This window comes from Bubalus bubalis, chromosome 9 (assembly GCF_019923935.1).
Source record: "Bubalus bubalis isolate 160015118507 breed Murrah chromosome 9, NDDB_SH_1, whole genome shotgun sequence".
NCBI classification, from domain to species: Eukaryota; Metazoa; Chordata; class Mammalia; order Artiodactyla; family Bovidae; genus Bubalus; species Bubalus bubalis.
This window is the reverse complement of record NC_059165.1, coordinates 82,204,551-82,228,260: the sequence shown is the minus strand read 5'-3', so window position 1 is coordinate 82,228,260 and position 23,710 is coordinate 82,204,551. Positions and strand designations below refer to the sequence as shown.

At 39.1% G+C, this 23,710-nt stretch overlaps 1 long non-coding RNA gene across 1 annotated transcript in view; it reads right to left on the bottom strand.

Annotated features, from left to right (window-relative positions):
* Positions 1–286: 286 nt before the first annotated feature.
* The window catches only part of LOC123335113, a 38,606-nt gene continuing 15,182 nt past the window's right edge, over positions 287–23,710 (bottom strand). The window contains exons 2-3 of the long non-coding RNA XR_006553452.1: positions 976–1,267; positions 287–726 (exon numbers count right to left, since the gene is read on the bottom strand). This is a non-coding gene — a long non-coding RNA (uncharacterized LOC123335113). The remainder of the gene's footprint in view (positions 727–975; positions 1,268–23,710) is intronic.

The following is a 23,710-nucleotide window of genomic DNA, read 5'->3' as shown; positions in this document are numbered from 1 at the left end:
TGTGTGCTTCAATGTCAAGAATGTGTCTGGCAAAGATATTTGTCGAGGCGATTTGTCTGGTGGGACAGCAGAAGTCATCCACCAGTGGAAGCAGCTGTCTTCATGGCTTGGGGGATTATCCTTGACCATCCAGGCCAAATCAAGGCTAGCTACACACTGGTACTGAATTGTCACACATCTCACATTACTTGCAAGTCTTTTTCCATTTTAATCTATTTTTAAAAACCCAATACTGTATTGTAAGCATATTGAAATAAGAGAGATATAGTTATTTCTAGTTCTGAAAGGAAAATTGGTGAAAATGCCATTCAGGCTTTTAGTTCAGCAACTAAAATGAAATGTGAAAGAGAAAGAAAAACATGAAATGTGGAGAACTTCATGGTGGTTCTAGGATGACTGTGCAAATCACTAACGATTGAGAGCTTGGCACCAAAATCTCAGCCTCTGTACGCTAGAGCCAAATCAAATCTCAGAGACAGAATTTGGGGTGAAGTAGAAAAAAATAGCTTTTATTGCTTTGCCAGGCAAAGGAAACACAGAGAGATCCTGCCCTTGAGATCTTTGTGTCCCAACTTGATGAGGACATGAAGGACTTGATGGGGAGTTTTATAGCATGGTTTAAGGGTGGGGTTGCCTCAGGTGGTTTCAAGGCTGTTCTTCCCTTGATGAGAAACTTCTAATCTGCTCTTTTGAACTCGGGGAAGGTCATGGAGGCTAGAGTCTTACCTGCAAGAAACGGGGGACCCCAAAAAAAGTTTCAGAAAAACTTTTTTTGGGGTCCCCCCAAAAACCTGTCTGTGTCCAGGAGCCCGTATGGCACCCCTCTTCACCATCTGTTTCAAGCTAAAATGGAGGAAAGATGGGTTAGGGTCAGGGCACACTAGACCTTCTGTTTAGTAAAGCTTTATAACCTCCCAAGATACTATCCCAGAGTCACTCTTGAAATAAAATTTGAAGAAACTAGGTAACCCTCACACTCAAAGAAGTTAACTCAAAATGGGAGACAGCATTATCTTGACCAAATCCAAAACTGTGGAATGTCTCAAACCAGGAAGGAGGGCCTGTGGATTTTTGACGTGACAGTGCAGCTGGGCCAGCAAACTCCCGGGTGGCAGGGTGATCAGTGCGCTTGGATGAGGCAGAAAGGGTTAAAGCAACCAGCACCATGGAACAAATGAAAGAATGCTGCTTAAGCCTCTCTGCAGTCAAAGTTGCCCATAAATTGCTTGGTCCTACAGAAGAGTTTCTTTCTTTTCATTGTTTTAACCTAGGGGATGAAGAAAAATAAATCAATGTCAGATTTAAAAAAAAAAAAGTTTCTGGTAGCTCCACACAATATATTAAAAATGAAAATACCCTTTTGCTTGTAGGGAGGAGAGAAAGCCAATGATAAAACTTAGTGAGGCTTCCTTCTAATAGTACACATTGTTTAAAAGGAACTTTAGAGCTATTATTCCTCCTGTGATCTTCCCCCAAAGCTACAAAGTGTACAAAATCTACCCATATTGCATTGCTTTCTAAGCTGTCATGTTTTTAATAGTATCATACACACTGTTCCAAATTTTGAAAAGCCCATTCAGTGTTTTATACAAAAGCAAGTTACCAGAAATGGGCACAGAGCACACTACTAAATATAGCAACACGATTACTGTCATGTAAATTATCTCCTCTACATAGCACTAGAACAATGAGATAAAAGGTTTATCTTGACAAAGTTTGAACAAAGTAGAGGTGGAATTGATTCAGACTCTCCATAACTTCTCCATCCGCAGACAGTGGTGGGGGGAGGGAGAAAGAGCTCCTCTAATTTCAGTATCAGCACGTCCTTCCTGTTCATTTGCATTTGGGGAGTTTTTCCACAGTGTATTCATTTGCTAGTGAGATAATGTGTCTCTGCGTGATCAGATAAGAGACGGATAGAATTACTAATGATGAAAGGCAGCACAAGGGCAAGAAAGCAGAGCAGCCCTTCCTTTTCTCTCCTAATCTGGATGGATCTGAATTTCATCCATCTCATTTTTTTTTTTTTTTTCTCATGATGCTGGTGGGGCCGTTTTCCAAAGCTGGGTTAAGACACTGCAGATTGAGTCCTTTTTTTTTTTTTTTTTTTTTTAAGTGCTATTCAAAGAAGGAATGTGATGTCATTGTGCTGACTGGCTATTCTATTCCACTGTTTGTATGTACTTGTCAGTTAATAAATTGAGGGCAGTTTAAATCAACTGTCACTCAATAAGCATCAGCTGTTTTCCAGGTACTATAGAAATAACAACACAGAGGTCTTGTCCTTTAAAAAAGAATTTTAAATAGAAAGAAAGCTTTAATTCACAGAAATGTTTAATGATGAGAGTAGTGGGATGTTACTAGTAGCAAAGTCATCAGGCGAACAAAGATAGAAATGTAAGTTAAATGAAAGATGTGGAGCTGATGTCTTATCGGGTACTGTCTTTGGGTAAATGTAGGGTTTACCCAATGCGCTCATTGGACAGCAGCTCAGTGGTCAGAAAGCCAGCAGTGGGCATTGGAGGTGGAAAACAGAAGAGTAACTTTTGAGTTTGAGAGTCCCTGGCCTGAAAACCAGACTATTACCCTGGCGCTTGTTTTTCTTTACTGCAAACTTCAAAAAGTCTCTAGAAAAGGAAAATTGTGTCCTTTTAGGAAAAATGTGAGAAAGCAACAGTATGATGATCAGCACTTTAGTGATACAGGTAAAACAGAGACAAGTTCAAACATTTTTACATAATGAAGAGACCTGGGACACTTTTTAGAAGTAGCTTGTAAGTATGAAGTACCTAGTTGGCTGGCCCGACTTGGGGAGGCTTAGCTCCCTTTCATCTATTGCCTGCTGTCCTTTGGGGCAAGTACTTCCCTAGAATAAATGAGGTCTCTGGCGTGAGTAAAAACATGCCAAATTTGAAGTTACTCTGCTCTAGGTCACCCAGAAACAGCACAGCTCTGAGCCGGCTCCTAACCCACTCTTGCTTCCCCATGCCAGCCAACAGAGATTAAGCTCGTTTGTTACTGAAACCCACTGAGCTGACAGTGACACCCTGGGCCTTGTCACCCACCGAAAGCAAAAGGGACTATGAAATAGCCACAGTCTCATAAAGAAAATAACGTTTCTTTAGTGGAACATTGCTGTCCACAAAGGAAATGTAGTTCCTAAATGGGAGAATACTTTCCAGGATTATTTGTCTGGAAGGTGACAATGTTATAGCAATAATCCTAAAAATGAGAATGCAATTATGAAGGAATGTTTTGCAACTCTGCAACCCCATGTTCTAAATGTATTCATTTCCCAAAACTGTCAGAACATATCCCAAATTAGACTAACGGACAAACCAAAGCAACCCTGACCACTGTTTTTCAACCCCAGATCCCCATTGCACTGATGGAATGAGTTAGAGCGATGGCAGAGGAGAAGAAGAAGGGAACGGAGGGAAAATTGGCAAAGGTGGACCGGATATGGACAGGAGGGACAGTGATGGAAAATTATATATCAGAACTAATTCCTAAATTTCTGGATGGAATGACGGTGTTTTTATTGAAATAGAAATTCTGCAGGATGACTGTATTTGGAGGAGAAAGACCATCATGGAGAAGAACCAGAGAAGAGAAACATCCTAAAAACGAGAAACAGGAACAACAGACAGAACCAGGACCCAGAGGAGATAGTTAGGAACCAATTCAGCATAGGAGTCGGAAGGATTAACTTTAGAAAGAAAAGAGAGAGATACTCTTCCTCTAAACTAGGAAACATCTTGCTCTAAGTTGGGAAACTCCTTCCTTTAAACTCAAAAACTAACATATACTGATGGCTTTGCCGGAACCTAGCATGAGGCTTCAGCACTTTCTCATGTGTTCAGAGGCTGTTAAACAGAGCAGGCTAAAATCCTATAACAGCCTTTATTCTCTCGTGTCTACAGGACAAGGTTACTGGCTATGATTTTTTTTTTTAAGTTGTGATCAGATTAAAAAAGATGGATACCTTTGAGGGTGTATATTGAGGAAGATGAAAGGAAAATGACTAAGGAAAAAAAGGAATGCCGGGTAGTATTGAGAGCTGGATGTGCATAGGTCAAGATCTTAATTTTTTTAGACAAACTAAATGCCATGTAACATAATCCAGTGAATATATCAATTAGAATGGGGAAAAAAATGTTTTCTTCATTTTTAAAATGGTTATATTCTTTAAAGCTAGGCTGAAAAAGAACAGAGAAAAACAAAGTCACTAGCATATTTTCGCACCAGTGCTTGAAAGAATGGAGGGTTCTTAAATCTATGCCCTTCCAAGGTCAATAGGTTAAACACAAGTCTGTGTTACATGGGCTCAGAGTCCCTGCAGTGTTCCCAAGGGTTTAATCCTACAAATTGGCAACACTGGGAGACAGAATTCTTGCCTAACTCCATGCACTCTTTTCACAGGTGTTTTATGAATCTCTGAAAGGTATAGTACACAGGAATAAAAGAAATCTAGTCAAATTTCCTGAAAATGTTCCATATTCTATCAAAAATAGCTATAGTAAACTCTCATAACCCCAAGTTGAATAAATTGGCTCCTTGAATTTAACAAACATCTACTCCCCACCCCCACCATGTGAAGCACAGTACTGGGTCCTGGGGGGTGGATACTATGATGATGATGATAATTTACAGGGGAGGGGGGACTGATGATTATAAGGTTTCCTCATGGGGAACTTTCTACACACCAAATACTGTTCTAAGCTCCCTGCATGCATCCATCTCAGTCAGTGCTTAGTTATAACAATCTTGCCATGTGGGTCTAATCCCTGCAGTACAGAAGTGGAAACTAAGGTATGTTGGTCTCTGTGTCTGCCTGAGGCTCAAGGTAGCAAAAGTCAAACCTTGAGGAAAGGCCACTTGTCTTTCCCTTGCTTCTCCCACTCTTACTTTTAAAGTGGTAGCAGTGAAGTTGAACTCAGAAGTTAACAGGGAAATAAAGTGGACTTTTACATCAAGATTAGATATTGAGACAATAGACCAATTCTTTATTATCATATTAAATCCTATCAGATGAAATTATCTTGTCATAAAAATATATCTAGAAGTGTAACAAGCAGTCTTGAAAAAAATTATCTTTTGATGGTTGATTATATTGGTTGATGGGTAACTGCTGAAGTCAGTTGGAAGCAGCCATATACACAAGACAAATCTTTTTTTCTTTTTTTAACTTTAAAATATGACAGAAGTGTGAGTGCGTCTGATGAGAACTTGGAAGCGTGTAAAAAAAAAAAAGTAGGTTTGCAAGCATTCTATTAGGATAATTTGTATTTCGAGCCTCTTTTAATTTAAAAAAGAGGAAATTATGTCTACTGGAAATATCCAGAAACATTGTATACTTATGTCCTATGATAGTTTTAGGAGATTTTCTGTTATCAACATTTTTAAGAATCATTTCCATATTGGAACCATTCCTTCATTAAACCATCCATTGATCATTCCATTTAATTTCTTATAACCCCACCAAAAACATGTCAGTTACCACTTGCACCTCAAGGATATATGCAAATTCATTATACCATCTTTAGAGGAAAGCTTGTAGATTTTTTAAGTGTTTATGATAAGTTTATTAACATTATTTAAATAATGACATAACCAGTGTTGATCTGCTACCACTACATTGGAAACATTTAAACTTTACTATAACTTAGCTCCACATTCCAGTTTTATCTCCAAAATTAATGCTTTTAAGCTCAATTTATGCCTGTCAACAAGTAATGATCAGAGATGTAAGCTGGCTCATAATCCAGAGGTACTAGGTTACAATGTGTTACCATGGAAACTGTGTTTTATTGCATTTTCTCTTCTTGATTTAAGGCATTTGACAATCACAGCAACTGTTTGCCAGTCTTCTCACATCATAAAAAATTCAAAAACCCAAACAACCAATATGGAAAAGAAAAGAAGTTGGCGGGGAGATGTCAGGGATCCTCCACTGTTCTTGGACCTCACTAGAAACAAAAAGGGAATGACAGCCTTATGTTTAACATGGACCTTTTGTGAATAGTTTATCTCTCAGAAAGTCCAGGAGTGTTGGAAAATTCAATCAGTGGTTAGTCATAGAAGGGACCTGTCTGCCTGGGGTTCATTTTGTTTATTGCATCATATATCTTTTATGATCACTGGGACTTTAGACTGAAACAGCATTTTCTTTAACAAGAGCCATGTTTCCGTTAACGCTGTTTATTGTATCTGAAACATTACTCTTTGAATCACAGTACGTTTTCTATTGAGCAAAGGTCTGCAACCGAATCTTGCATGAATGTGTTTATTCAGAATCTAGAGTTTAAAAAAGAGAGAGAGAAAAGAAAGAAAGATACTGGTCCAGTTCATGTAACATTAATCACTTTGCAGTGCTCAGCTGAGGTCATTGCCCCATTCCTAGCAGTATTAAGGCAAGTCAAGATTAATCACGTACGTTAAACCTTGGAAGGAGAGCACATGAAAGGGATCTCAAATTAGACATTTCTTGAAAAAGAAGCAACTGTGGCAAAATGGGCTAACTGCAGCTTGACTTTACAACGCATTTGCTTTTGCTACATGGGGTCAATACCATCTCTGTGAATCGGTAGTCATCCTTCTTCCTATTTCTGGAAGTTTATAGGTCAAATTTAAGTTCCTTCAGAGCATTCCAAATGAAGACTCATTCACTAAACAATTTTTTAGTACATGCTAACCAGCAGGGAGTTCCAACCAGCTCAGAACTGTCCATGCAAAGTCAAACCAGACATGGTCCTCCCTCTTCTGCTCCCTCCAAGAACTACACGACCCACCCAGGGAGATGAGTACCAGATGGGCACAGTGTGAGCAGAGTTTTGTGGGAGTACAGAGGAAGGAATCATTCACTGTGGTGGGAAGTCAGAAGAGACTTTACTGACGTTAACTCTACAAGGGGAGAAAGGTGAGCAAAGAAGTCCAGGCGGGAGACCTGGTGAGCGCTCCCAGACTAATTAGTTATCTGATGGGACTGGAGCAGAAGCCTTGTGTGGAATAGATGAAGGGAGCAGCACAAGAAGAGATCGTACAATAAGTCAGAGCCAGACTGCAAAATCTCCAAATATGTACTTCATTCTGAAAGCAATAAGTCTTTGAAGAATTTTAAGTAGGAAAATGTAAAGAACCAGATTAAGTTAGAAACTGAATACAGTTTGGGGTGAGGGCAAGTTGGATGGCAGGTTCATTAGTAAGAAATTAGAATCACTGTCCTCACAAAGGAGAATTCAGTCATCCATGAAAGTGATAACAGCTTATGTTTGGCCATAGAATGGAAAGAGACATATCTTATGAAACTAGATGTGACAGGAAGAGTCACCTGAGCTCCTGAAGGGAGCCAAGGATGGATGATGGAGAAAAAAGAATCCAAGATGGTGCCAAGGGATCTATCTGGGTTGAATATGCAGATGGTAATGTCATTAGCCAAAGCATCCAAGGTCATGAAAACATTTAAATGGTGATTTTTATTAGGATGCTGTACATACTACATAGCATTGATGAATGATATTGGGACTGGATATGCTGATTTGGGGACCATTGACTTACACCAGGTTAAGTCATAAGGGAAGATGAGAATGTCTAAGGGGAGAAAGTAGGAAAAGAAGGAAAGACAGTCTAAGAAAGAGTTTCTGGAAGAGAAAGTATTTCTCAGTTCTGTAATAGTTCTCACATTGAGAAAAAAAAATGAGAGGCTTGAGGAATTTTTATGTTTTGCTCTATCTAAATAAATAATAAACTTGGCATACAGCATAATGTCTAAGAAAATTTAAAAACAAATATTTGGTTAAAAATATTTTACCCCTGGTTGCATATGTGTGTGTATATATATACATATATATATATATATATTGCAATCTGTATTTAAGATGCTAGTGGGCTCATATTTAGCAAGAAATGTTTCCTAAAAGAGCCTAATATTATTTTGGACCGTTGCAACTTTAAATGTTTATAATATGCATATTTAAACATGTTCTTATATTGTATGTGACAGATTCACATACTTCCCACATCACCATTGTACACTTTCATTAAAGATTTATTTTTTAAAATGTTTTATATTCCCATAAAAAGGAGAAATTAAATCATAAAAATACACACAAAATTAGTATTTATAGTCTAACCACTACTCTCACAAAAAACCATTAGAGTTGGTGGCTGTCTTTACCATGTTGAATAAGGAGAGAAGTTTCAGGTAAGAGCTTAGTTTTTGCTCATGGAGTTTCATATTTCAAGGACTAAATTTTTCTAATAACACGGATACAACAAATGTGAAATACAGACAAGTTGCCTTCTGGTAGAAGAGAGGGTTGAAACTGTATTCATCTATGTTCAGCCTCACCTTTATTAATATTGAAAATTCAAGAATTGGTTATCATCCAGTATCAAGAAATCATTGAAAAAATTATTACTATGCATAGAACTCAGAAACACCATTTGGGAATTTACTGAAATGTTTGGCATGAGGTGATCCTCCAGAAACCTACTGAGGGATAGAAAGTGTCATCCAAAGACTCAGACCTTCTGTGTCCAAGGCAAGGTTCACTGTACACCCAGCACACACATACACAGCTTCCCGTTTGTCTGAATGCCTGCTGTGCTTTGCACATGCTAACCCCTCCGTACACTTGCACTGAACACGTGGTACCCTGGGCTTCTCAGAGAGGATCCAGGCTCCATCAGACATGAGTCCTGATGCCTCCAGACTGTTCTTCAACAACTTATAGGACCAGACCAACTTTTAGGGCCACAGAGAGTTAATCTCTGCCTCTTTTGCCTAATATGGTCCTCCTCCTCCTTCCTCCTCTTCTTGCCATGCCACATGGCTTATGGGATTATAGTTCTCTGACCAGGGATTAAACCCGGGCCAAAACAGTGAGAACATAGAGTCCTACCCACTTTACACCAGGGAATTCCCAAGTCTCCTCTTCTTATTTTAATCCCTATCAAAAATAAATAAATGCACGATTATCTGTGATCATGATTCCAGAGCTCATCATTCTTCCTGCCCCTCTGTGTTACCATTCTAGCTACTGCAGAGGAATCCTGCCCAGCAGTCCAAGAGCAGAAGGGCTGGGACTACTACTCTTCAGCCTAAGTCTTACGTGATTGTCTGGAGGTGTCTTTAAAAGGGTGGAAACAGACTTCTGAAAAAAGGTATTGTATTTTCTAGAAACTGAAAAAAGTGGGTCAAAGGCTTTTTCCAAATCTAGGGCAAACCTATTTTTTGGCTAAGGACTTTATAAGACATTGCTCCATTTAACAAGCAAACCGCCTTGCCACATATCTGGTTCCTCTGAGAGAACTGTTCTCCCTAAGTTTGGATTGTTGCTAAGTGTGTGATCATACATTTTTCACTCACATATAGTTTAACCTTGCCAATAGTTCTCTTGGGACACTTTGGGAGAATTAGTGTACATACTGGCAAGTGAATAGATGGTGCAGTTAGCAGACCTGAGTTGGAACCCCAGCTCCAACACTACTTCCTGTGAGGTGTTGAGCAATCCTCTGAACCTCTCTCTAGCAATCATTTATTTATTGCTGTGTAACAAAGCAGTCCAAAATTTAGTAGGCTAGAAGTAATAGCACTTTGGGGTTTTTTTGGCTTATTATTGGATGAGTCAGAAATTTGGACCAGGTTCCACTGGGGAGTTCTTTTTGGTCTCTCTTGGGGGACACCCATTCAGTAAGTCAGACAGTGGCTCAAATGGGGCTGCCTACTCTCAGATGGTCTCATTTACACATTCGTCTGGGGCACCTCCTTTCCCAGCCCCATTGCCATTCTAGCAGGCTAGCTTACACTTGTCCACGCAGTGGACTCAGGGTTGTAACCACCACCCAGAGAAAGCAAGGTTATGTACAAGCACTTTCAAAACTCTGCTCCTGTTTCTCATGTTCCATTTGCCAAAGAAAGTCTCATGGCCAAGCCCAAATTCAAAGAGTAGAAAAATGAACCCTACCTCCTGTTAGGAAGAAAGGCAAAGTCATTATGCAGAAAAGCATGAGTATGTGCATGGGAGGAATTATTATGGCCACCTTGCAAACAAACCCCATTTTTTTCACTGTGAAATGGAAATAATAATATATGGAATATAACATTATTATGAAAACTAAATTTATTTCCTCCTCTTTGTTAGTTAGATCATTAGGGTATAGAAATGGAAAAGTATGGGATAAAGTAAATTCAAATCCCATTATGGAGGGTTCTAAATGGTTGATTGAGGCCTTGGTTGATATTTATCTCATATAACAATGGAGTCTTTCTGATACATCATGCAAAAATTGAATGACATGTCTGAATTTCTTTAGGGAATGATTACTATTTAATATTATCTGCTTCATTTGTTCATTTTCTTGTTTTATGATCTGATTATGCATTCCATCTGACTCCATGGACTTTACCACACCAGACTTCCCTATCCTTCACTATCTCCCACAGTGTGCTCAAACTCATTTCCATTGAGTCAGTGATAACTTCCAACCATCTCATCCTCTGTTGCCCCCTTCTCTTACTGCCCTCAGTCTTTCATAGCATCAGGGTCTTTTCCCAGTCGGCTCTTCACATCAGGTGGCCAAAGTATTGGAGCTTTAGCTTCGGCATCAGACCTTCCAATGAATATTCAAGGGTGATTTCCTTTGGGATTGACTGGTTTGATCTCCTTGCTGTCCAAGGGACTCTCAAGAGTTTTCTCCAGAACCGCAGTTTGAAAGCCTCAATTCTTCAGCACTTAGCCTTCTTTATGGTCCAAATCTCACATTTATATGTAAATACTGGAAAAACCTTCTTGGCCAGAAAAAAGCTTCTTAGTAGAAAAGCTATGACAAACCTAGATTGTGTTGAAGAGCAGAGACATTACTCTGCCAATAAAGGTCCGTATAGTCAAGGCTATGGTCTTCCCAGTGGTCATGTATGGATGTGAGCCCTGGACTGTAAAGAAAGCAAAATGCCAAAGAATTGATGCCTTCGAACTGTGATGCTGGAGAAGACTCCTGAGAGTTTGTTGGACAACAAAGACATCAAAGCAGTCAATCTTGAGGGAAATCAACCCTGAATACTTACTTGTTGGAAGGACTGATACTGAAGCTGAAACTCCAATGTTTTGGTCATCTGATACAAATAACTGACTCATTGGAAAAGTCCCTAATGCTGGGAAAGATTGAGGGCAGAAGGAGAAGAGGGCATCAGAGGATGAAATGGTTGGATGGCATCACCCATGCAATGGACAAGAACTTGGGCAAACTTTGGGAGATGGTGAGGGATGGGGAAATCTGCCATGCTGCAGTTCATGGGGTCACAAAGAGTTGGACATAACTGGGCAACTGAACCCCAACAACAGGTGTAAAAAACATAGCTTTGACTGTATGGACCTTTGTTGGCAAAGTGATATCTCTGTTCTTTAATATGTTGTCTAGGTTTGTCATAAGTTTCCTTCCAAGGAGCAAGTGTCTTAATTTCATGACTGCAGTCACTGTCCACAATGATTTTGGAGCCCAAGAAAATAAAATCTGCCACTGTTTCCATTTTATCCCCATCTATTTGCTGTAAAGTGATAGGACCAGATACCCTGATCTTAGTTTTTTGACTGTTGGATTTTAAGCTGGCTTTTCACTCTCTTCTTTCACCTTCATCAAGAGGTTCTTTAGTTCCTTTTCACTTTCTGCCATTAGGGTGGTATCGTCTGCATATCTGAGATTGTTGATATTTCTCCCAGCAAATCCCATGGGCGGAGGAGCCTGGTAGGTTGCAGTCCATGGGGTCGCTAAGAGTCAGACACCACTGAGCGACTTCACTTTCACTTTTCACTTTCATGCATTGGAGAAGGAAATGGCAACCCACTCCAGTGTTCTTGCCTGGAGAATCCCAGGGACGGGGGAGCCTGGTGGGCTGCCGTCTATGGGGTCACACAGAGTCGGACACGACTGAAGCGACTTAGCAGTAGCAGCAGCTCCCAGCATGAACAGTATAATGTACTCTGCATAGAAGTTAAACAAGCAGGGTGACAAAATATAGCCTTTTGTTGTTGTTCATTCGCCAAGTCACATCCGACCATTTGTGACCCCATGGACTGCAGCTTGCAAGGCTTTCCTGTCCCTCATGATCTCCTGGAGTTTGCCCAAGTCGATGTCCATTGATTTGGTGATGCCATCCAACCATCTCATCCTCTGACATCCCCTTCTCCTTCTGCCTTCAATTTTCCCCAGCATCAGGGTCTTTCCAGTGAGTTGGCTCTTTGCATCAGGTGGCCAAAGTGTTGGAGCTTCAGCATCAGTCCTTCCAGTGAGTGTTCAGGGTTGATTTATTTTAAGATTGACTTGTTTGATCTCCTTGCTATCCAAGGGGATTCTTAAAAGTCTTCTCCAGCACCACAGTTGAAAGCGTCAACTCTTTGGCATTCTGCCTTCTCTATGGTCCAGCTCTCACATCCCTAAATGAGTACTGGAAAGAGCATATGCCTTGACTATATAGACCTTTGTCAGCAAAGGGATGTCTTTGCTTTTTAGCCTTGATGTACTCCTTTCCTAGTTTTGAACCAGTTCCATGTCCAGTTCTAACTGTTGCTTCTTGACCTACATACAGGTTTCTCCAGAGGCAGGTAAGGGGGTCTGGTATTTCCATCTCTTTAAGAATTTTCCACAGTTAGTTATGATCCACACAATCAAAGGCTTTGGCATAGTCAATGAAGCAGAAATAGATGTTTTTCTGGAACTCTCTTGCTTTTTCAATGATCCAGCGGATGTTAGCAATTTGATCTCTAGTTCCTCTGCCTATTCTAAATCCAGCTTGTATATCTGGAAATTCTTGGTTCACGTTCTGCTGAATCCAGGCTTGAAGGATTTTGAGCATTACCTTGCTAGCATGTGAAATGAGCACAGTTGCATGGTAGTTTGAACATTCTTTGGCATTGCCCTTCTTTGGCATTGGAATGAAAACTGGCCATTGCTCAGTTTTCCAAATTTGCTGGCATATTGAGTGCAGTACTTTCACAGCATCATCCTTTAGGATTTGAAATAGCTCAACTGGAATCCCATCACCTCCACTAGCTTTGTTCATAGAAATGCTTCCTAAGGCCCACTTGACTTCACACTCCAGGATGTCTGGGTCTAGGTGAGGGATCGCACAGTTACTCAGGTCATTAAGATCTTTTCTGTACAGTTCTTCTGTGTATTCTTGCCACCTCTTCTTAATCTCTTCTGCTTATGTTAACTCCTTGCCATTTCTGTCCTTTATTGTGCCCATCTTTACATGAAATGTTTCCTTGGTATCTCTAATTTTCTTGAAGAGATCCTGAGTCTTTCCCATTTTTTTATTTTCCTCTATTTCTTTGCATTGTTCTCTTAAGAAGGCTTTCTTATCTCTCTTTGCTATTCTCTGGAACTCGGCATTCAACTGGGTACATCTTTCCCTTTCTCCTTTTCCTTTCACTTCTTTTTTTTCCCCTCAGTTATCTGTAAGGCCTCCTCAGACAACCATTTTGCCTTCTTGCATTTGTTTTTCTTTAGGATGGTTTTGATCACTACCTCTTGTACAATGTTATGAACTTGCGTCCATGGTTCCTGGGGCACTCTATCAGATCTAATCCCTTGAATCTATTTGACACCTCCATTGTATAATCATAAGGGATTTGATTTAGGTCATATCTGAATGGCATAGTGGTTTTCCCCACTTTCTTTAGTTTAAGCCTGAATTTTGCTATAAGAAGCTGATGATCTGAGCCACAGTCAGTTCCAGGTCTTGTTTTTGCTGACTGTATGGTGCTTCTCCATCTTCAGCTGCAAAGAATATAATCAATCTGATTTGGGTATCAACTATCTGGTGATGTAGAGTCATCTCTTGGTAACAACCACCAATTTGCTGTGTTTATGAAATTATCTATCCTGTATATTTCATATAAATGAAGTCATATATTATGTCACCTTTTGTGTCTAACTCCTTCCACTTAGTATGTTTTCAAGGCTCATTCACACTGTAACATATATCAGTCTTTTGTTCTATATTATACCTGAGTAATACTCCTGTGTGTGAGTGTGTGTCTGTGTATCTGTTTGCCCATTCATCTGCTGAAGGGTATTTGGGTTTGTTCCACCTTTTGGCTATTGCGAATAGCGCTGCAATGAACATTTGTGCACATTTGTTTTCAATAGGTCTCAAATCCCATTTTGGAATTTGGAATGTAGGCAGTAATTTCTAGAGCATAAGCCTCATTTAGTTCTTGCCTGTTTGTGATTTTCTCCATATTTCTTATGCCCCAGGATTTCTGAGAGTCATTGAGAGTAGCTTAATGATCATACCTACTTAATTATCATATAATTATTAATTGAATTGTTTATTCTATGGATTAATACAGCAGGTTCCAAATTTAATAGGACTTGAGACAGAACAGAGAGTAGGCTGGAAGAGATTAAGGAGAAGAGGGGTAGGTGTAGTTAAAATGATGACTTTTTAAAAACATGCACATTATAAGATAATCGATATACTCACCCAGTGATACACTTTACGTTTCCCTCAGAAATGTTAGTAGCTACAAATGCTTTCTGAATTAGGTACTTGGAACCCCGTGGTAGTATGCTCAGTGCCATCTCCAGTGTTAAAAAGTTTTAATTTGCAATTAGATATATATTAAGCCATTAAAATATCATTGCATTTTAATGATTTGAATCTATAAAAATATGTAAATTAGTAATGGCTTATTAAACTTTACAGTTTCGGGTTATACAAAAAAGGTCTGTACGTATAAAATGTTGGAGAGAAAAATGTCTTTTGTGTATTTTATTACATCATCTTTAACAGGGATGACAACAGTGGAAATGCTCATGCAATTCATAATTTAAAAGAATAAATGTATTCATATTATGAATAGAAACTATTTCCATGAAAGCCAAGTTCACACAGTTGTTTGGGTCTGAGCATGTTATCTTGATCCCTGGCACTCTGTTTTGTGCTTTGGAAGGCTCTGCTCAATTCAAAACATAAATTTGGAAAATACATCCTCACGGGAACCCTCTGAGAGCCTGTAGTTAGGGTGGTTACTTAAATATTATTTCCATAGCTACGCTGGCTTCTAGCCACAGCTGAAATGCATATCAACAAGCATAGTGTGAAAATGGGCAGGGAGGGGATAAAAAGAGGAGACAGAGGACACTAATTTTCCTTCTTCGGAGTAGGAGGTATAATGTCTTTATAAAGTAATAATTAAAAGAAAAACAATTACTGAAGCCTTATCTGGACCATGCAGCTGTACTTCCTCCTTTGGCATTAGCAGTGTTTCTAAGGTTATGACAAACCATGAAAATTGCATCTTTAGAGGAGTTTTATTCCTTTTCCTATGATTTGATTGAAACAGACAGCTACATTTTGTGTATATATAATTAGGCAGTAAAATAGGCTTTGAAGGCAGGTTTCCATTTAGTATGTGAGTCACACGCACAACAGCCTTTCATTCACCAGCCAAAGACTGATCTTTTTAATGCTTCAGCTCGCTCAACATGTTTTCTGAATGCTACATCTTGCACTGAGGGGGGAAGAAAAGGGAAAGAAAAAAAAAAACCAGCCTTTCACCCATATTTCTTTCTTTTTTCATCTTCTTTCCGAAGGGAAACAATCTGAAAAGCCAATCTAGGAAGTCTTTGGCAATTTAACCTTAGGACAAACTGATTTTTATCGTCCTTCTTCCAGATTGTCGCCGGGCACCAATGAATGCCGCGCCAGCTCCTGGCGTGTCTAATCCCTCTCATAAAAGGCCATTGTGGCAGTAAAACTGAGACCAATGGCTTTTTCATTCTCCACCTCTCAGCTCTCCAAAGTAATGGCACTGGGTCTCCTCCTCGTGTTTTTCTTTTCAGATGCATACTTTCTCCCTTTAACAAGGTTTTTTTGTTTTTTTTTTTTGTTTTTTTTTTTAAAGGAGAGGGAATGAATGAGGGGGGAAGAAGGAATCCAATCCCATTTTCTTAGTCCCTTCTGTGTAAGTGGTAGAAGTGAAATTTTTTTTTCCCTGAACTTGAATTAGGAAGAGCATTTGAGATACAGCCTATTTTTATTAAAGTGATTTTCCTCTGAGATTTGGAGCACAACGAGAACAACCCTGGGTGTGTTTTTTCTCATAATAGAAATCAGGCTATCAACTGTGCATCCTCTTGCCTTATCTGATTGAAAAGCAGTCCCCTGTTAATCTCCACCCTTTCATCTCACCGTGTGCCTTTTGCTATCTCCTGTGCTGTTCTGGCAAACCCAAAAATGGAGAGAAATAATATCAAGCTACTCGGCCGATTTAGGCAAGTGATAGTTTGTGTTTGTAGAATGCCTTTCATCTGAGGACCTCAAAGAGCTTGACGAACATTATCACATTGACGGGGCCCAGCTCCAACATAAAGGGCAGGGAACAGCCATAGTCATGTAAATCTAAGTTTCTAGAGTGATTAGTACCCTGGTAACCAAGAGAGATAAACTAGGTCCTCATTTTTGATGTGAAATTCGATGTCCATGCAGGAATTTCAATTTTCAATTCAGGCTTCACCACAAGATAAACCACTCAGTATTCAATTTACCTCCTGGGATGTCCCCCTGGGGAGTCTACTCCCCAAGATGAAGGGCTTTACATGACAGGCAGGTGTATATATTTCTTCAATTGGCCTAATCTAATAAAGCTGGACATGATTTATATGTGCAAAATGTTGCCATGTTAAATAATTCAGAATGAAACTGCCTTTTCTAGTTGCGCTACAAATAGATGTCAATCTGCATTTGATGGTGCCTGTATGCCGCAGGGACTCCGGACCGGCTGAAAGGGAATACATTCCTTCTGCTGGTTCTGGGAGAAAACACTGGGGACAGCGCCCCTGACTGAGCTGATGTGATTTGGGCCCAAACCAAATGAAATCTTTCAAAGTGGACTTTTTTTTGCTGGTTCTGTTTTTGTGATTAGAAGGAGCAGCTTCCTTTGAAGATGGTGGTGCCCATCAGGATTTCCATGTGAATCTGATACAGCGACTTTTTAAAAAAATTTATTCTACTGAAGTATAGTTGATTTACAATGTTGTGCTGTTTTCCATTATGGTTTATCACAGGATATTATGCTATATGGTAGGACCTTATTGTTTATCCATCCTATATATAATAGTTTGCATCTGCTAATTCCAAACTCCCAATCCATCCCTCCCCCTTGGCAACCACAAGTTGATACAGAGGCTTCTTATTGTAAGAGATGTATGTGTATATGGTCAAGACCCAGGTTGGAACAATCAGCATCTCTTCTTAACAGTCCCCTCTTTTTGCTGACTTTCTCCTTCCTCTTCACAATTCTCGCTTCGTTCTACTTCACAATCTCTCTTCCTTGCACTACCTGATTCCCCTAAAGTGTGGATTTTTGAAAAATTTTTTCATGAAAACTGTATCTTGAGCCACATTTTTATTGCAGCTTATCTCAAAGTCATAAACTTTGCATTCATCATTTCCGTGTTATCCATTGAGACACGTGGATCTATCTGATTAGAGCTCTACATTTCCCTAGCTTTAGGCTTCTGAACTTCTGATGGTTTGCATTTACATGATAAAGTATTAATAGAGCAAGCACTGTTTCCCAGTTGGAGCCTTTTTGCTTATGACAGTGAAATGGCTACATTATGAAAATGATCTTGCCAGTGTTGAGAGTTTTTTGATAACTTCTGGATGCCAGCTTGTATTATCAACTTAGCCTGACTTTATCAGTGGTTATCATCAAACAAAGGAAAGTGATGTCCCGAGCCTTTATTTGTAAAGTAGGGAGACCACAGCAGTTAGTTATTTCATCAAGTCTTATTGATGATTCCGTCAAATCATCAAATTCCAACTGATTGGCGTCTCAGCTCTGTGCCCTGAAAGAGGCTGCAGCAAATGGTCAAGAGGAAGTGGAAGATGCCCAGGGAGCCCTCCTCCTGTGCATCCTTCGGTCACACAGAACCAGGACATGATTTTTCTGGGGCTGGCCCTATTTTTAGATGGACAGTGCTTAGTTAATATTCCCTTAAAGGCATTTTTGGTGCTTATTTTAAACCCAATTCAGAGGAGTATTCTACATTTAGGAAAGGAGATCGTCACTGATTCTTTAAGGAAGGATTAGGGGCAGTAACCAGAGAAGGCCATGGCACCCCACTCCAGTACTCTTGCCTGGAAAATCCCATGGACGGAGGAGCCTGGTAGGCTGCAGTCCATGGGGTCGCTAAGAGTTGGACACGACTACGCGACTTCACTTTCACTTTTCACTTTCATGCATTGGAGAAGGAAATGGCAACCCACTCCAGTGTTCTTGCCTGGAGAATCCCAGGGATGGAGGAGCCTGGTGGGCTGCCGTCTATGGGGTGGCACAGAGTTGGACACGACTGAAGTGACTTAGCAGCAGCAGTAGCAGTAGGGGCAGTAAAAGAATTAAATTTCCTCCTGCCTCAATCGTGATTCCTCATGTCGTGCCCTTGTATTTCCTTTGTAGCATTTCTTAATATCTGAAATTATCATTTTTTTACCTGTTTACTTATTATTTCTCAATTTCACTAGAATATAAGCTCCACTGACAGCAGGGACTTTGGTATTTACGACACATACACTGGTGCCTTTAAGAGAGCTTGGCTCACAGTGGATGTTCAAGTAATATTTGTTGAATGAATGAACGTTGGTAATATGGTGACTAGAAATAGTTCCTTGTAAAACCAATATTTGATAGATTTCTGACTCTATAATTCTATAAATATTTAGTGTAGAAATAACCTGATGACTTTGATTTTTGTTTGGTGTAAACATCAATCTGCTAGAATTAATTGCAAGCCAGTGTCAACTTTCTACATCTATTGATCCTTTATCATATCTACACTAAAATGAAAAATCACATGCAAATGAGTGACACAGAATTGGTACAAGATGCTAATGTGAAGTTATAATTTTGAAACGAAGCTTGGATATAGGTTTTAGGTGGTTTATTGTATTCACATTCATGGGTAGTTGGTGAATTCATACACTGCAACCCTACCAACCAGTCTATGAAGCAAGGACAGGCGTTGATAAATCCAGTCTTCGTACTCTTCCTGCCTCCTTTGGAAGTCATGGAACATAGCAGTTAAGCATGTAGACTTTAGACTTGTGCAGGACAAGCTCCACCTCTCCCTCTATACCTTTCCTCTTCCCCAAAATGGGAGAATAGTTTCCATCTGAATTTCATGTGGGTGAGTGAGATTTTAAAGAAAGTTATATAAAACACCTAGCACCATGCCTGGCACATAGCACTCTATAAAAGTTAGCTATAAGCACTGAGAATGAGAAGCATTATTATTCTCTTCTTACTATTATTTCCAAGTCCAGTCTGGTTAGCCAGCCTTAACTTCTGAAATATATTCCTTATGTCTACCTTGTCTCCAATTCAAGGTCTCCCTCCATTAGCCTTTACAATTTGTTTGACCTACAATTCTGCTCTTTTGTTGGAATGGATCATTCAACAAATCTGCCTTTATTCATGACTGTTGGTGAGTTTCATTTAGTCTCCTAACCTAGCAACACCAGCATTATCCATTTTACTCATCTCTAGAATCCCAGATTCATAATTCAGCCACCACCGTCAGCCAATCTCTCACTTTGGACTTAAAAAATAGTTTCAAAGATGGCTCTGAGTATAATCTTGCTACCACTTCAAACTGTGGTCTTGGGCAAAACATGGAGGCTGAGTTTTCCTGTTTTCAGCCACAAAATGAAAGCGAATCAGGGTAGAATATTCTATATGATCTTTTCTAGCTAAAATCATTTGGTTCTAATTATGTAATACTTTCTTTACTTTCATACCTGTTAAGGTTAGATTTTTAAAGAATTCCCACTATAATGAAATATTTAGCCTCACTATTATTTTATCAAATATTGAACTAACTGATCTAGAATGCACATTTCTATTATGTCTTTATCTCAATGTCCGCCCCCCTTCCCCAACAGCTATCAGTTTTTAACATACTCTTAGGTTCATATGTATAGAACTGATTTGACTCTTCTGTCAATTCGTATTGGAGATGTAATTTCAGTATATAATATTAGTAGATTTATTCTTCCTGTTTGTATGATCCATAGCAACCAAGATGGAGTATCATTGAACTACAGGCTTATTTGATAGTTTCATTACTCAATATCTAAAATGAAAATGCATTGCATTTACAGGTGACTTTATGTTTTCAAAATACACTCATACACGCTCACTCCCCTGACCCTCACAAACTAATGAGGTAAGTAGAGCAAGCCTTACTGTCCCAGTTTATAACAAGAAAAACTAGGGCACAGCAGAAATTTTAAGTGGCTTGCCCTAGGCACCACAGTTGATTAGTGACATCTAGGACAAGAACTCAGGAGTCTGACTCTGAATTCAAGGTTCTTTCCATGGTGTCTGCCCCTGTTTGCAGCCAGCTTGCTCATACCCCCAAGTGAAAATCACCAGATCCTCTCTGTTGCTGTAAGAGATCCCTCCTATTCTAAGCACATTGTTTCACTTGTGCAGAGTTAGTCAAGCAATTATTACATAAAAGTAAAAAAACATATACACACATATACATACACACATGTGAAAAGCTGATATAAGTACTTCCAACTTTCAGCTCTAGATGTGATATGTTGCTGGAGATAATAAATATCTTGGCTGTGCGTGGCTTTATTGGCCCATTATCTCCTCTGGTATGGATCTTAGTGTGGATGTCATCTATTAAACAGCTAAAAATAATAAGCTATAATATTCTTGTGAAGAATGGGTAGCATTGCTGCTTATGAGAAGCAGAGAAAAATGCTTACCACTTGAACTGCGAAGTGCATCTGTTTACAGCTCTGAATGAACTGTGAGGTTAGCTGCTTACTCTTGCTGACTCCCACTCACCTTCACAGTTTTACTACTGTAACTCCAAGGACATTGGTACTAATTTCTTTCAACTTCAGAAAGCCTCTGTGTTTTAAAATTTTGCCCCTTCTTCACTCTCTCTTCACTTACCTCTTTCTCTAGTGAAGCCACGTATCATAGTAGTTGTCCTTCCATTTCTTTGGATTTGCAAATTGTGTAAAATCAGATTTCATTTGTACATTGCACAATTGACCACATGTCTAGTCACAGCTTACATTTTATAAAAGAAACATAAAAGGAGTAGAGAGTACCATGTGTCCTCCTGAAGTCTCAAAACACAAGGTATATTTAAGAAGGAACTGGAGAAAAAAATATATGACAACCTATGGAGAACTAAATAAGGTAGTGCACAATGCAAAAAAAAATAATGAAATCACAGAAGTAAAAAATTATTTGGACTAGAAGCGATGGTGGATTTAGACTTACTTTTTAACCTTGGAAGCATTGTGTGACTTGGATTACAGAAACCAGTGAAAAGAGTAGCAGATCACAGGTATAGTCAGACCATGTTGCTTTTAGGAAGATAGCATGGAATCACAAAAACAGGAGGGGAGGAGTATTTTGAACTCATACAGATTTGGGTCAAGCTTGGTGTTTTTCTAGCTACAATAAAAGGAGTTATGATCTGTCTTTTCCTTTTTTTAAAAAATTTTTTGGCCGCAGCATGTGGCATGTGGGATCTTAGTTTCCCGGCCAGGGATTGAACGCATATCCCCTGCTTGGAAGCTCAGAGTCTTAACCACTGGACCACAAGGGAAGTCCTTAGAATTACCATCTGAATGTCTATTTTATATCAAGTAGTATGTTATACTCATTATTTCATTTAATCCTGAAAATAACTTTGCCTGAGTTAGGATGCCTGGCTCATAGTAAGAGCACAAATAGATGTGTGTTAAATCACTTAATACTAGAATATGGTCCTTATTTTATTTATAAGGAAACCAAAGCTCAAAATTATATTACTTGCACAAGATCACACAGCTAACAAAGTCATTTTTCTGGGTTGGTTATGTGTTAAATGAAATACTCTGGTTAAATACTCTGGCATTTAGAACAATGCCTGGCACACAGAGAGCCCTTAAATAAATGTTAGGATAAAACAGAAGTAAACTGATATGGGATGAATAAGGAACAATAAGTAGAGAGCAGTATCACAACTATTTTTGAATTTTCAGCAGTTTAAGGCAATGTGTTCAGAGCTGACAGAACTTCAAATGACCCATGTAAAGCAAATATTTGATGAGCTGCTTGCTTTCATGCTCAGCCATGGCCACTGTTACTTAGTTTCTTCTGTCTCATAATTTAAAAATCCTAAGCATAAAAGAGACAACTAAATGACTTTTTCTGGCTTAGCCTCCATTTTCCATATTTAGTAGTGGTTTAAGAATATTTTCTATAGGGATATAAAATGTTACTTGATACTCCTAACTTGTATAATAACTTTTTGAGGTGTTGATATCAAACCATAAGCTTTTTGATAACAATAAATATCCATTTAGTCTGCTCTGGCTTCTATAGCAAAATACCGTAGGCTGGGCAGCTTTTAAACAAGAGAAATTTATATTCCGTACTTCTGGAGACTAGTAGTCCAAGATCAAGTGGTCACCAGTGGTGAGAGTCCACTTCCTCAATGAAAGACTTCCTCGATGATGGCCATCTTCTTAATGTTATCTCACACAGTTGAAGGAGAAAGTTGGCTCTTTGGGGTCTCTTTTATAAGGGCACCAATCCCATTCATGAGGGCTTCCTCCTCCTGACCTAAGCACCTCCCAAAGAGTCCATCTCCAAATACCACCAACTAACCATCAGGACGTCAACATGTAAATTTGGGTTGGAGAGGACATAAATATTCAGTCCATGCGATTCATCAGTTGGAGAACTGACATAATAAATGGTAGTATTTCCATCCTAAAGATACTATGCAGCCATAAAAAGAATGAGATCATTTATATGTACTGACCAGAAAAGTTGTTTATCATTCATTCTTTAAAAAAAAAAACCACCTTTTATTTAGTATTGGGGTATAGCCAGCCAACAGTGTTGTGATTATTTCAGGTGAAGAGTGAAGGGACTCAGCCACATATACATGTATCCACTCTCATCCGAACTCCTCTCCTATCCAAGGTGCCACATAACACTGAGCAGAGTTTCATGTGCTATACAGTCAGTCCTTGTTTTTAGTCATTGTAAAATAAATATAGCAGTGTGTACTTGTCCATCCCAAACTCTCTAACTAACCTTCCCCCCCATTTTCCCCGCTGGCAACCGTAAGTTGCAACCATAACCATTCTCTAAATGTATGAGTCTCTTTCTGTTTTGTAAGTAACTTCATTTTGTATCTTTGTTTCTTTTAGATTCTACACATAAGGGATGTCATACAGTATTTCCCTTTCTCTGTCTAGAGAAATAGCATTAAGACATCTGTGATAATGTGGAATCCATCATTTATTCTTAAGTGAAAAAGTAATTGCAGGAAAGCTGTAATAGTGTAATTACAGATTTAGTAAGAAAAAAACTGTACTTATCAGTAAAAAAGCTTCTGCCTTTTTACTTTATATATATTTATAATTTATTCTTCTTTGCTTTTTGGGTTTTTTTTTTTTTTTTAGGTTTTTAAGATATGCATGATTGCTTTTATTTCTTCAGTTGAAAACTCATCAGAGATTATATCAAGATAATGGCCTAAACATACTATGTAACTCCCCTTACACCTTAAACTTGATTGAAATAGTAGAAAATCAGGCCAGGCAGCTATCACCTCATTCACTCGGGCACATTCTTAGAGCCCTGAGGAGTCATGTAAGGAGTCTGACTAC